At 45.5% G+C, this 12,749-nt stretch overlaps 2 protein-coding genes across 7 annotated transcripts in view; one reads left to right on the forward strand and one right to left on the reverse strand.

Moving 5' to 3' along the window:
• The window catches only part of CCDC177 (coiled-coil domain containing 177), a 64,042-nt gene extending 59,322 nt beyond the window's left edge, over nucleotides 1-4,720 (reverse strand). The window contains exon 1 of the mRNA XM_033952355.1: nucleotides 4,282-4,720. The gene's annotated coding sequence lies outside the window, so the exon portion shown is untranslated. The remainder of the gene's footprint in view (nucleotides 1-4,281) is intronic.
• Nucleotides 4,721-4,781: 61 nt separating this feature from the next.
• The window catches only part of SUSD6 (sushi domain containing 6), a 154,235-nt gene continuing 146,267 nt past the window's right edge, over nucleotides 4,782-12,749 (forward strand). For all 6 annotated transcript variants that reach the window (XR_004540142.1, XR_004540143.1, XR_004540145.1 and 3 more), the window contains exon 1: nucleotides 4,782-5,066. The gene's annotated coding sequence lies outside the window, so the exon portion shown is untranslated. The remainder of the gene's footprint in view (nucleotides 5,067-12,749) is intronic.

Consider the following 12,749-nt stretch of genomic DNA (forward strand, 5'->3'; position numbering starts at 1 on the left):
AGGCTTGTGCGGATGGGATCAGATGATTTTTCAGGGACCGAGCTCGCGAAGATGGGGCGGAAACGGGGTTTTTAAATTTTAGTCCTAGTAGTTTGCCAGTCCAAAAAATAATTCTTTTATTTCTGCCGGTCCACGGGTGTAAAAAGGTTGAAAAACACTGCTCTAGATGGTTAATGGACCACCCCTTATGACATTTAGTCCACTGGTCCTGGATGGAGCGGTCTCCACAATAGGCTCCCCAACTGAAAAGGCTTGCATCGATCATGAGAGTTGTCCACTCTATGATCCGGAGAGGGATGCTCTTCAACATGGAAGCATCTTGAAGCCACTAGCGTAAGCTGCTCCTCCTTGTTCCTGACCAAGGGAGCTGCTTCTGAAGAGACCACTGAGACAGGAGAGACTCCTGGAGGGGCTGCACGTGCGCCTAGGCCAAGGGAACAACCTCCCAAGATACTGCCATTGAGCAGGCCATGGATGTCGGAAAAACCAATATATCCAAGATTTGTTTCCGAGCTTTTGTTTGCATGGCTCGGGAAGAAAAATGTGGCCCTGTGCCATGTTGAATAGAATTCCAAGATATTCAAGTTGGTTCCAGGTGGCTCTTCTTGAAGTTGACAATCCAGCCCAGCCATTGCAGGAAAGCCACAACCATTCATACTGCTTGTTCACACTCCATTAGGGACGAAGCTCTCATGAGCCACTTGTCCAGATAGGGGTATTCGTGTACCCCCATTCTTTGGAGATGAGTAGCCACTATTACCATTACATTGGTGAAAGTGCAGGGAGTCATTGCCAATCTGAAGGGATGGGCTACAAACTGGAAATACTGCTGGAGAACATGAAATCTCAGATACTTCCTGTGCCCCAGTAAGATGGGAATATGAAGATAGGACTCTGTCAAATGCAAAGACACCAAGAATTCTCACTGCCACAACCGAGCTTTTTCCATGTGGAAATGGGGAATCTTCAAAAATGCAGGGGGGCAGGAGAAAGACAGACAAACATCTATTCTAGCACCCGTTAATGTAACGGGCTTAAACACTAGTAAATTAATAAACTCTCTGAATTTTCAGCGAATATTTATTTAAAAAATTTTAAATGAAATTAAATCATTTGATTATGGTATTTCTAGGTGTTAATAAATTTTGTATGATCTGATAAGTTTATTGGTGAGAATGATATAATTGTTATGTACCAGCATGGTTTTTATTAGCATGGTTCTTAATATGAGGTATATAATCAAAATATCCATTCAATTATTAGTGGTTTTCTCTTATTCACTTTCTTTATAATAAAACTTTAATGTCTATTTGAATCAATTGTTTTTATCATGTGATTAGCTTTAAGGTTTAAGTGACTATTTTATGATGAATTGATTATTTGATGATCATTATATGAACTTTGGTTGTTATTGATCTTTAAACAAATAGTAGAATGTTGGGGGTGTATGATTTCTATAAAAGTCCAAAATCAGATAAAAATTTCTTTATTTTGGAGTTTATTTATTTTTAATTGTTTTGTGATGGTTCATTTATACATATAATTTGTTTATTGTACAAGCTATTATGCAGTTTTAGGGTGATAATTTACAATTTATATTAAAGTTTCTCTTATATTTATATTGTACAGTGCTCCCTGTTGGAACCCTTGAACAAGCCTGTTTGGCTGAAACGGGTCCCGTCGGGCATACAATTGTTGGGGCAAGCAAAGTTTACAACAATAAAGGATAAGTAAATAATTCATCAGTTGTTGATTGTTTATTTGAACTACAAAGAAGAAGTTCTACAGATTGGTGATTTAACCCTAAGAGTAGGGGCATTCTACATTGTGGAGTTTTTCCAAGCAGCCTTACTTTCTGTCTTCTACAGTTTGCTGTTTTAGTGGTTAACCTAAAACCCAGAAGCAAGCCGTCCCTGCGCAGACCTCACCCCCTCCAATGGAACAGCACGATGATCTCGCCGCAGCATTCCACCAACTTTATCATTCTTCTTCTAGCAGTGTTACTGCTAGTTTTTCTTCCTGTATGGATCATCGCCAACTGTGTCTACAGGGATGATGTGTCCTGGGTCCACAAAACTTTCTGCCCGTACTCATCTGTAAACAACACCCCAGGCAACTCTGCAAACGCGACGTCAAGCTGGAACTTTTCCTCCCACAGGGGGCTGCCCCTCAGTAAGAATCCAGAAAGATAGACAGCATACCACCTTTTGGTATAATTCCAGCAGTGTGCAAGTGGCCACCTTCTCCTTTGACTACTGTGATATTAGGGACTGCTCAACAATTGATGCCGCATGGCAGTGTGACTGGTTCTGTGATATTCCTAAAACTAAAGACATATACATATATACATATGTACACAATATACATATGTGTTACTGACTCACATTGGGGAGATAAGTGTGCATTCTGGGGAGCGGTAGGGTGGAACACTGGCACTGACTGGGCTTATAAACTGGAAAGTTCTCAGAAGAGTGGACCAAAATGGTAAATCTCTGCTTAGCCACATGGCCCTGGATATGATCCTTGCTGAGAAGGGGGGTGTCTGTAAAATTATCCCCAGTACTTTCTCTTGTTGCACCTTTATTCCTGACAATACAGGTCCTACGGGTAAGGTTACTATGGCCATTCCGAAATTAGAGGACCTCTCTGCTGAGCTCAAACGTAACTCTGGTTTATCTAATCCTTGGGACCAGTACTTTAGCTGGATGCAAGAATGGGTTAAAGACCTTATTATTGTTATAATCTCTATTATTATTTGTACCCATGTTGCTTTTGTCCTTTTGATTGCTTATGTGTTGTATTGCTCGTATTACTGCTCCTAAGCCCCCTCCTCGAGAGACATATCTGTAATATCTCTCCCTCCAACCTGATGCTGTTCACTTATGATGTAATTTTCATGACGTAAGAGGGGATTGAAGGGGCATATACTTCTTGTAAGTCTATTCCTTGTAAATCTATTCCATTCCTGCTTGTGTAACATATAGAACACTGCTAAAACAGTTTGTATTTGCCAAGAGGCCACAAGTCCTTTCTCTTTGTGTTCTGAGTTCTGTGTCCTTATTCTATTCTGTAGCTGACTAGTTTTACCAAGATCATTCCTACTCGTGTACTGATATCCACATCCTGTGCTTTAGAGAGATATGAAACATTGCTAGACCTTAGACAAAAGACAGTATTATGGAAACTTCCCACTAACCTCCCCCCCCTTATGTTTGCTACTTCTTTCTAGCTGCTTTTATGTATCCTGTTACCAAATATGGTCTTTCCTACAGTCATATGCTGAAAAAACTGACCCATGTAAAATGCTATAAATATGTATGCAGCACTCATAATAAATGGACATCTCTTTGGACATGCAAATAGTCTGTTCTTTCGAAGGAGGTGCCCCCAGATGCATCTGTACCAAAGATGACAGAGTTTGGGCGAGGCTGTATTGGAACCTGAACCTTTTCAGATGGCAGGGTCTGCTATCTGGTAGGGACTTGGGACAGTGGTCTGCTATGCTGGCCACGAGTTCCAGGCCTTTTCAAAAAAGCATTTGTCCTTTGAAAGGCAGTCTGCTTAAGATCGCTTTAGAAGCCGAGTCACCAGCCCAATGCCTAATCCAGAGCATCTTGTGAACAGACATATGCCGAGACTGTGCCTAGGATCCTAATAGGGTCATACAAGGCATCCACCACATAATCCACCCCTTCCAGCACCAGCTGGGGGCAGGCATCCTCTTCCGCCGAGGGAACTCGTCTCAGTCTTCTTTGACAGGCCGATGCAGCAAACAAGGCTGCTGCTGCTGCAGCAAACAAGGCTGCTGCTGCTGCTTTAATGCCCAAAGAAAGGATTTCAAACTGCTTCTTTAAAACCATGTCTACCCTGCAATCCTGCAAATGTTTTAGCATCCCTCCTCCTTTGCTAGGGAGGACTATTCACTTGGTAACTTGAGCCACTCAAGTCCACTTTTGGCTAATCAAATAGTTGCTGAAATTCTACGGCCATGGGATAAAACTTGGAAATAGCGCCAAAGCTCAAGTAAATCTGTATGATCATTTTTCCAGAGTGATAATTTATCCCTCCTCCCTTCCCAGAGTAAACATTGTATACAGTGGTACCTCGATTTACGAGTGCACCGGTTTGCAAGTGTTTTGCAAGACGAGCATAACATTCGCAAAAACGGCACCTCGGAAACCGAGCGTGCCTCGATTTACGAGCCCCCCCCCCCCCCGAGATCAGGCACCCTCCCCCCCCCCCCCCCGCTGCAATCTGAAGTCTCCCAGACCCACTTCCTACTTTCATCTTGGCCTCGGCATATCCTGTGCGTTGGTGCCGGTGCCTGAAGATCGGCCTCCTCTTCTTGCTGGGCCTTGAGCATCTGTGCATGCTTAAGGCCTGTGAGTTCACGCTCTCTCTGCTTGGTGCTCTGCTCGTTATTATTGTGGATTTGTCAGTTCTCCAGAGTCCCCTGTTTTCTCATTGTTTAAGCTTGGGCTTCCTTAGTTAAGAGATGGCGTCCTCCCTAGCAGCGCGCTAGATGACAACATTAAATATCTTTAAATGAACAATTTCTCAGTCTCGGCAGCAGGACAGTACTCGGCTTCAGATCTCAGAGCCTAAAACCTGTCGGAAGACAGGTTCCGTAACCTTCAGGCACCGTGCTGGGTACCCCATCGTCTGTCTCTGTAATAAGTCCGTCCTTTCCTCCACTAAGGCCGTCCCTTCCTGCATGACCTGCGACGTTTCCGTATTCTTTCCGCCAGCTGCGCCTGCACGTTTAACCGACACAGCACGCAGCGGAGGTGGGCGGTAACGAGCGCAGTGGCGTCGGCGAGGTGGGAGGAGCGTTGCGCCAGCTAGCACGTGACGTCGCGTTTGGTCTGCTGGCTGCCCTCCCCCGCTCGCCTGCCTCCAGCAAGCGAAACGGAGCCAGCGACCAACAGACCTCCGGGAAGCAGCCGGAAGCGTGAAGAGAGGCTCGGAGCCTGGGGGGGGGAGGGCTGCCTACAGTACGTGCAGAGCGCAGGCTCTCCTGGGCCCGCCGCCGGGGCGCTCACTCTCCTCTGGCGGGGACAGGTTCGGTGAGTTGTGTCCGGTGCCGAGCGTGAAGCGAGGCCGGCTTTCTTTATTTCATTGCCCTGCTGTTTCTCTCCTCTCATTCCTCCCCCCCCCCCGCCCGTCCGTCCGTCCGTTTCCTCTTTCTGAGTTAACTGCAGTGGAGCCGCCTTTGGCTGGTGTAGCTGCGGGGGCAGCCCGGGCCGCGGCCGTGCCAGTGTCGGGCAGCCTAGGAGCTAATTCCGCAGAGCTTGGGGAAGGTAGAAAGCTTCCTCTGTTATGTAAACTTAAGTGATTGAGCTTCAGCCCCTTCTCGGTTTCTGCAGAACAGGATTTCCTGCTGGAACTTGTATAATGATAAAACTTCATGCGCTTTTAAAATCTTCTCCGATCGTGGTGTTTTTTCATATGTTATGTTCCGTATCAAAAGTATTGGATTTTGTATGTGAAATCTGGTTCCCTCTAGGTTGCTGTTCTGTGCGGAGGGGGTTTGTGAACGCTTCAATATCAAAAACAAAGCAAAGGAAATAGTGTAGATTCATTTGGCAGTCGTAGCCCATATACATTTAGGCAATGAGTAGGGTGAACAAAGAGAAGACAAATGAGATCTTCACTTTCTGTGCCCAGCTCAAACTTACTCGGTTTGATTGTGTTTGTTTTTATATTTGTCGTGATGATCTAAATTTGTCATGTGAAAGCTTTATGGAAACAATAAAAATTAGATTAAAAATAATTTAAAATCACAGCTTTCTTCCTTTGTACCTCTTTAGTAGAGCTGCAATGTACTGTATAGTGCGTCTCTGGGGGGTTTTCTTGGAAAAGCTTGAACGACTGTCAGTTTCTGCTAATTCGGGTTCTTTTTTTAAGCTAATGAAATAATGAGAATGATGTGTCTACTCTTTGAGAGGGAAGATTGCAGATAATTTGTCTGAAAAATGTTTCAAGATTTTTTTTTGGACATAAGTCAACCACGAAGTTGTAAAGTTAGTCCAAGAAAAAGGTATGACCTAAATCTGTGTGGTTGATTCTTATTTCCACATACCCAAGTGAGCTAACATTGCTATTACTGCACAGTATTCTACTTGAAAAGTTGGTGCCTTCCTTCTGGAAAATATCATTTACAGCTGTGATTGTATATAATCATAATTAACAGGCTGTTTCTTATTTTCTTAATTTTGCTGTATATCATATCTGTCAACCTGATGTACGAGTTAATCCAAAGAAAATAAAAAGTTAAACTGTTAAATACAGGCTCTTACTGTTAAAGTTCTGATAAGTCATCAGAACTTTTAATGGCTGGATACGCTTTGTTGGCTATTTGTGCATTAGTCTGTATGTAAGCAGCTTCCTGTTTGAGAAACTAAACAGCATAGTCATCAATGAATGTAACTTAGTAATTTGTTTTTGGCTTTACATTTTCCTCATTTGGGTTTCCTGGTTAATTGGATTTAGCTTTTTTGGCTATGGTTCCATAAATTGGTTTATTATAAGTTTTTTTTTTTTTATAAACTGAAAGCTGTGCAGCATAAACAGCAAATAATATTTTAACAACCCCCAAATTGGCAGCAACAACAAAATTAGGACTAAGCAGCATTGAGGCAAAGGTTATAATTTTGAACAGAAAATTTTCTCAATGTAAATCTGTCCCCCACCTTGCTTTATATCCCACTTGCGTCAGCCCAGCTGTTGCAGCCACAACGGTCAGCTGCAAGCAGCTAAAATGGACCAAAGATATGTCTGCTTGTCGCTGAAGGATGACTGAGGTTTTCTAGAATCAAATTTTTTTATATGACCATACGTAATTTGTTTGTGTGGTATGTGGGTTTGTTTTGTCAATTTCATCTCAGCTGTCCTGACAGTTACAAAAGTGGTGGTCACTTTTATTCTGTGAAGAGTCTTCAATAAATAGGACTATGACAGCTGGTAGTTTTGTGTTATTCTCTAGCTCACAGTTCTTCAACCGCCGGTCCGCAGGAAATTTTTGCCGGTACGTGCAGTGCCGGCAAGATTGACTCCCTTCAATTTCCTGCTGGTCCGCGCAGGGCCGACAAGATCAACATCTGAAGTCTGCGCTGGGCTGGAGAGATCTTGGGGAGCCTCCGACAGTGGCTTTCTCCCCTCTCTGCAGCTCTCCTTTACTTCCCAGCGCAGCGATTCACGAAGGCAGCCTCGGGGCTTTTGCTGAGTCGCGGCTGCCTTTGATGATGCAACTTCCTCTTTCCTCAGAGGCGGCGCAACCCAACAAAGGACCCGAGGCTGCCTTCCTGAATCACTGCGCTGAGAAGTAAAGAGAGTTGCTGGGAGGGAGAAAACCACTATTGGAGTCTGGGAAGCTGCTGGGCAAGGGGAAACAGGGACAGCTGCTACTGGAGAGGGAGAAGGAAAGATGCTGCTAGGAGGGAGGGAAGGGAAAGGAATCTGGGAAGCTGCTGGGCAAGGGAAAAAAAGGGACAGCTGCTACTGGAGAGGGAGAAGGAGAGATGCTGCTGGGAGGGGAGGAGGGAAAGGAGTCTGGGAAGCTGCTGGGCAAGGGAAAAAAAGGGACAGCTGCTACTGGACCTGGAGGGAAGGAAAAGGAGAGATGCTGCTGGGAGGAGAGGAGGGCAAGGAGTCTGGGAAGCTGCTGGGCAAAGGAAAAAAGGGACAGCTGCTACTGGACTTGGAGGGAAGCTTGTGGGCAAGGGAAAAAAGGGACAGCTGCTACTGGAGAGGGAGAAGGAGAGATGCTGCTGGGAGGGGAGGAAGGGAAGAGAGTTACTGTTGGACAGGAGGAGGAGGGAAGGGAGAATGAAAAAGGGAAGGAAACAGCTGGCAGAGAGATTAGAGGAGGGAAAGGGGAGACACAAGCATGAGAAAGTAGAAAGATTGATGATAGGAAGGGGTCAGCAGAAAAATAAGTGAGAGAGGGACAATGATGATAGACCTGGTGTAGGAGAGATAAAAATGAAGAGAGCAGTGAAGCTGGAATGAATCATGTAAAAAGGAGAGAGGGGGCACAAGCTGAATGGAAAGGGGAGAGGGGCATAGAAAGAAGACAGATACCATATGGAAGGGGGAGAGGACAGATAGTGGATGGAAGGGGCAGATGCTGGATTGAAGAGACAGAGAGGGCAGACGCTGGAAGGAAGAGAGTGAAAAGAAGATTGAAAGCAGAAACCAGAGACGACAAAAGGTAGAAAAAAATAATTTTATTTCTATTTTGTGATTAGAATATATCAGATTTGAAATATATATCCTGCTAGAGCTGCTGTTAGACATAACTGGGGACTACAAAACCCAGGCAGTGCTTCTTTAGCTTCCAGCTGGCTTAGGGCGCTCTCTGACCAGGGGGCAGTTGCCCTAGTTGCACTCCCCTAAAACTATTCCCGTCATGTGTGACTGCAGTATTCTGTTAGCATGATATTTCTTTGTAGCATTTTGTAATAATTTGGCTTGTTCAGTTTTCTTGATAGTAGAGGGGATATATGTGAAGGGGAGGGGAGACAGGGGTTTTGTTGATCCTTGCTCTGAATTATTTGTATTTATAAAATGACAATTGTACAGAATATTGTTTCTTTTTATACTTTAATAAAATACATTCAATATAAAATCATAACAGGCTTGTGTGGATGGGATCAGATGATTTGTGGGGACCAAGCTCGCGGAGATGGGGCGGAAACGGGGTTTTTAAATTTTAGTCCTAGTAGTTTGCCGGTCCACAAAATAATTCTTTTTTTGCTGCCGGTCCACGGGTATAAAAAGGTTTAAGAACACTGCTCTAGCTGCTAGCAGATTTATTTATAGATTATTAAAATTTATGATAAAATGTCAAATTTTTCCGTTTATTAAATGGCTAGAAAAAGATTTACTGTTGTAGATACAGTTTGGTGCATTATATGGTTCATTGATCAGGAATTTTTTTTATTTCCCTGTATTTCATAACTTAAGTAAATGAAAACAATGTTTGTTCAGGAGGTGGGAGGATTAGTTGCCCTGTAGAACTACTAACTTACAGGTTATATTCTGCTGAATTTTACTTTCGGGCACATGGAGCTTGTTAAGAATTCACCTATGTGAAGAAAACAATTGGGGGAAGTATGCAGAGTATAGGTAATAAATTACTTCATATTTTACTCTCCCTCTGTTTCTCCTTAGATGGGTCTCTCTCTTCCCTGGATGGTTGGATGCCTCCCTCTCCTGCCAATTGGGTGGGGCGGAGAAACTGTTGAGAGAGACCCAACTGGGGAGGGCAGGTGAGAGGAAGAGGGAGAGGGGGCATAGTATTTCTGTATCTGCATGTGCAGAAGACTTGGATGTGTATATCTCTATGCTTGGGAGGTGAGTGTGGAGAGACACTTTTGAATGCAGCAGTTTCAAAGCATTCTTTTGAATTGGAATAATAATAGTAAAAAAAATGTGTTATGAACATTTAGCCATTAGATGCCACTGTCAACAAATTGCAAGGGATGTATTTTTACAGTTGGCCACAGAGTGCCTCTGTCCCAAGGTAACAGGTATTGTTTTCTCTATAACTATAACTAATCAAAAGTTTACATAGCAACCAGTATCAAGACGTTCCATGAAGAAAGCTAATACTGTTACTAGGTTTTGAAGTAGAATCCTATATAATAAAACTCTAAACGCGCATGCGCACTTAGGGTTTCGTGTTCCCTGCCGCTGTGGTGTGTGATCCATGGCCATGTTCCATTTTAGAACCTGGCGGCAGGGAACACTCTGGCCACTCCCCTCCTCCCGCCCTCCCTCACCAACTGCTGCTGCGAGGAAGCGCAGGCAAGCTCTCTCCCTGCCGAGATGAGCTGAACCCCTGAGACATGAGCGCCTGCAGGAGGAGGCCCCCACCGCCGCCCGCAACACCATCCCAGTCTCCTGAGCCGCGTCCTTGCCACCCCGATTGCCGACCGCAGTGGCCGCCACTGTGCTCAGGGTGAAACTTGCTGCACACGCACCGGCTTCCGACGTCACTCACCAACTGCTGCTGCGAGTAATCGCAGGCAAGCTCTCTCCCTGCTGAGATGAGCCAGACCCCTGAGACACGAGCGCCTGCAGGAGGAGGCTCCCGCTGCTGCCCGCAACATCTTCCCAGTCTCCTGAGCCACGTCCTTGCCACCCCGATTGTCGACTGCAGTGGCCGCCGCTGCACTCAGGGTGAAATTTACTGCATGCGCTCCGGCTTCCGACGTCATCAGGCTTCCAGCGCATGCAGGCATGTCAATGGTGGTGGCAAAGGAGGGTGTCGTGCGACGCAGGTGGGGATTGGAAAGGGTACGGGAGCCAGCAAAAAACAAACATGCTGATGCACAGACAAGTGGGGTGGAAATGGAGGGGGAGGGAAATGCTGCTGCTGATACACAGGGAAATGGAGAGGGAGGGAATGTAGGAATGCTGCTGTTGCTGCACAGGAAAGTGGGGGGAGGAGGGAAATGCTGCTGCACAGGGAAGTTGGGGTGGGGGAGAGGTGTGCGGGGGGCAGGGAGCAATCTTGGTTTGCTTTGTAGGGGGGGGGAGACAGAATGGGGCCATGGAGAAAGGCAGGCAGGTAGGGGGCCACAGAGAGAGAGACAGAAAGACAGGCAGGCAGCGCAGCAGAACGAAAGACAGTGGGAAGGTAGAGAGACAGACAGACAAAGGGGGCCAGAGAGAGAGACAGACAAAAAGAAAGACAGCAGGAGGGAGAGAGACAGAAAGAAAGGAAGAAAGAGACAGGGGCAGGGAGACAGAAAGAAAAACAAACAGACATATATTCTAGCACCCGTTAATGTAGCGGGCTTAAACACTAGTTTATAATAATGGAGATGAAATTCATGGTGCAAGAAGGGAGAGTGTTGGGGAAAGCATGTGTAAACAAAATAAAAAAGACTTCCTCTTGTTGGGTCATAGCTCAAGGTTGCTGTCTAACACCAGCTCTGGCAGGATGCACATTTCAAATCTGACATATTGTAATCACAAAATAGAAAATAAAATTATTTTTTCTTCCTTTTTGTTGTCTGGTCATTTTATTATTCATATTATTCATATCATGTTGGTCCCAGGTTCTGGTTTTTTTTGTCTTCTGTTAACTCATTCACCATCGTCTCATAAGAACATAAGAATTGCCACTGCTGGGTGAGACCAGTGGTCCATCGTGCCCAGCAGTCCGCTCACGTGGCGACCCTCTGGTCAAACACCAGCGCCCTAACTGAGACTAGCCCTACCTGCATACGTTCTGGTTCACCAGGAACTTGTCTAACTTTGTCTTGAATCCCTGGAAGGTGTTTTCCCTATGACAGACTCCAGAAGAGCGTTCCAGTTTTCTACCACTCTCTGGGTGAAGAAGAACTTCCTTACGTTTGTACGGAATCTATTCCCTTTCAATTTTAGAGTGTGCCCTCTCGTTCTCCCTACCTTGGAGAGGGTGAACAACCTGTCCTTATCTACTAAGTATTCCCTTCAGTACCTTGAATATTTTGATCATGTCCTCTCTCTCAATCTCCTCATGTCCTCTCCTCAATCTCTAATCTTTCACTGTACGGCAACTCCTCCAGCCCCTTAACCATCTTAGTCGCTCTTCTCTGAACCCTTTTGAGTAGTACTGTGTCCTTCTTCATGTACAGCGACCAGTGCTGGATGCAGTACTCCAGGTGAGAGCGCACCATGGCCCGGTACAGCGGCATGATAATCTTCTCCAACCTGTTCGTGATCCCCTTCTTTATCATTCCTAGCATTCTGTTCGCCCTTTTCACTGCTGCCGCACATTACATGGACGACTTCATTGACTTGTCGATCATAACTCCCAAGTTTCTTTCCTGGGAGGTCTCTCCAAGTCCATCCTGTATTCGTGCATAAGATTTTTGTTACCTACATGCATCACTTTACACTTATCCACGTTGAACCTCATCTGCCATGTTGATGCCCATTCCTCGAGCATGATCTTCGCAATCCCCCTGTGTCTTCACTACTCTGAGTAACTTCGTATCGTCCGCAAATTTAATCACCTCACTCATCGTACCAATGTCCAGATCGTTTATAAAGATGTTGAAGAGCACGGGTCCAAGCACCGATCCCTGCGGCACACCACTGGTAATGCTCTTCCAGCCTGAGTATTGTCTATTTACCTCTCTGTTTCCTATGCTCCAGCCAGTTTTTAATCCACGTGAGTATTTCAACCTCGATTCCATGGCTCACAATTTTCTGAAGTAGTCGTTCATGTGGAACCTTGTCAAACGCTTTCTGAAAATCTGAGTCCCAGTGCCTTCACTGATTAACTAGCAGAGAGAAGAGCAGAAAGAAAAGTCTCCCTCTCCTGCCAACACACTCACTGACTGGACCCCTTCCCCCAACACCCTGTTCAAGATTGGCAGGAAGTATGCTCACTCCCTCTTGCTGCCACTGCTAGGGTCCACCGCCCCTCCCTTCTCCCCATACCTTTAAATTGAAAGTCGGCATAAGGGAAGCTCACTCCCTGTCATGCCCCCATACCTTTAAATTGAAAGACGGCAAGAGGGATGGCCACTCCCTTGTGCCACCGGCAATAAATATCCCTCTCCCACTGTAACTTGGAATTTAAGGATGGCCAGAGAAATGCCCATTCCCTCTAGCCGGCAGACCTGCCGCTTCAAAATGGTGGACTTTCTCCTTCCTGGTACAACCTGGGATGCACTGCTGTCTTTCAATTTAAAGGTACGGAAATGTGGGGGGACGTGGACCGCAGCGATGGGAGGTAGTGGGCATTC

Source organism: Geotrypetes seraphini, chromosome 7 (assembly GCF_902459505.1).
Source record: "Geotrypetes seraphini chromosome 7, aGeoSer1.1, whole genome shotgun sequence".
In the NCBI taxonomy this organism is placed as follows: domain Eukaryota; kingdom Metazoa; phylum Chordata; class Amphibia; order Gymnophiona; family Dermophiidae; genus Geotrypetes; species Geotrypetes seraphini.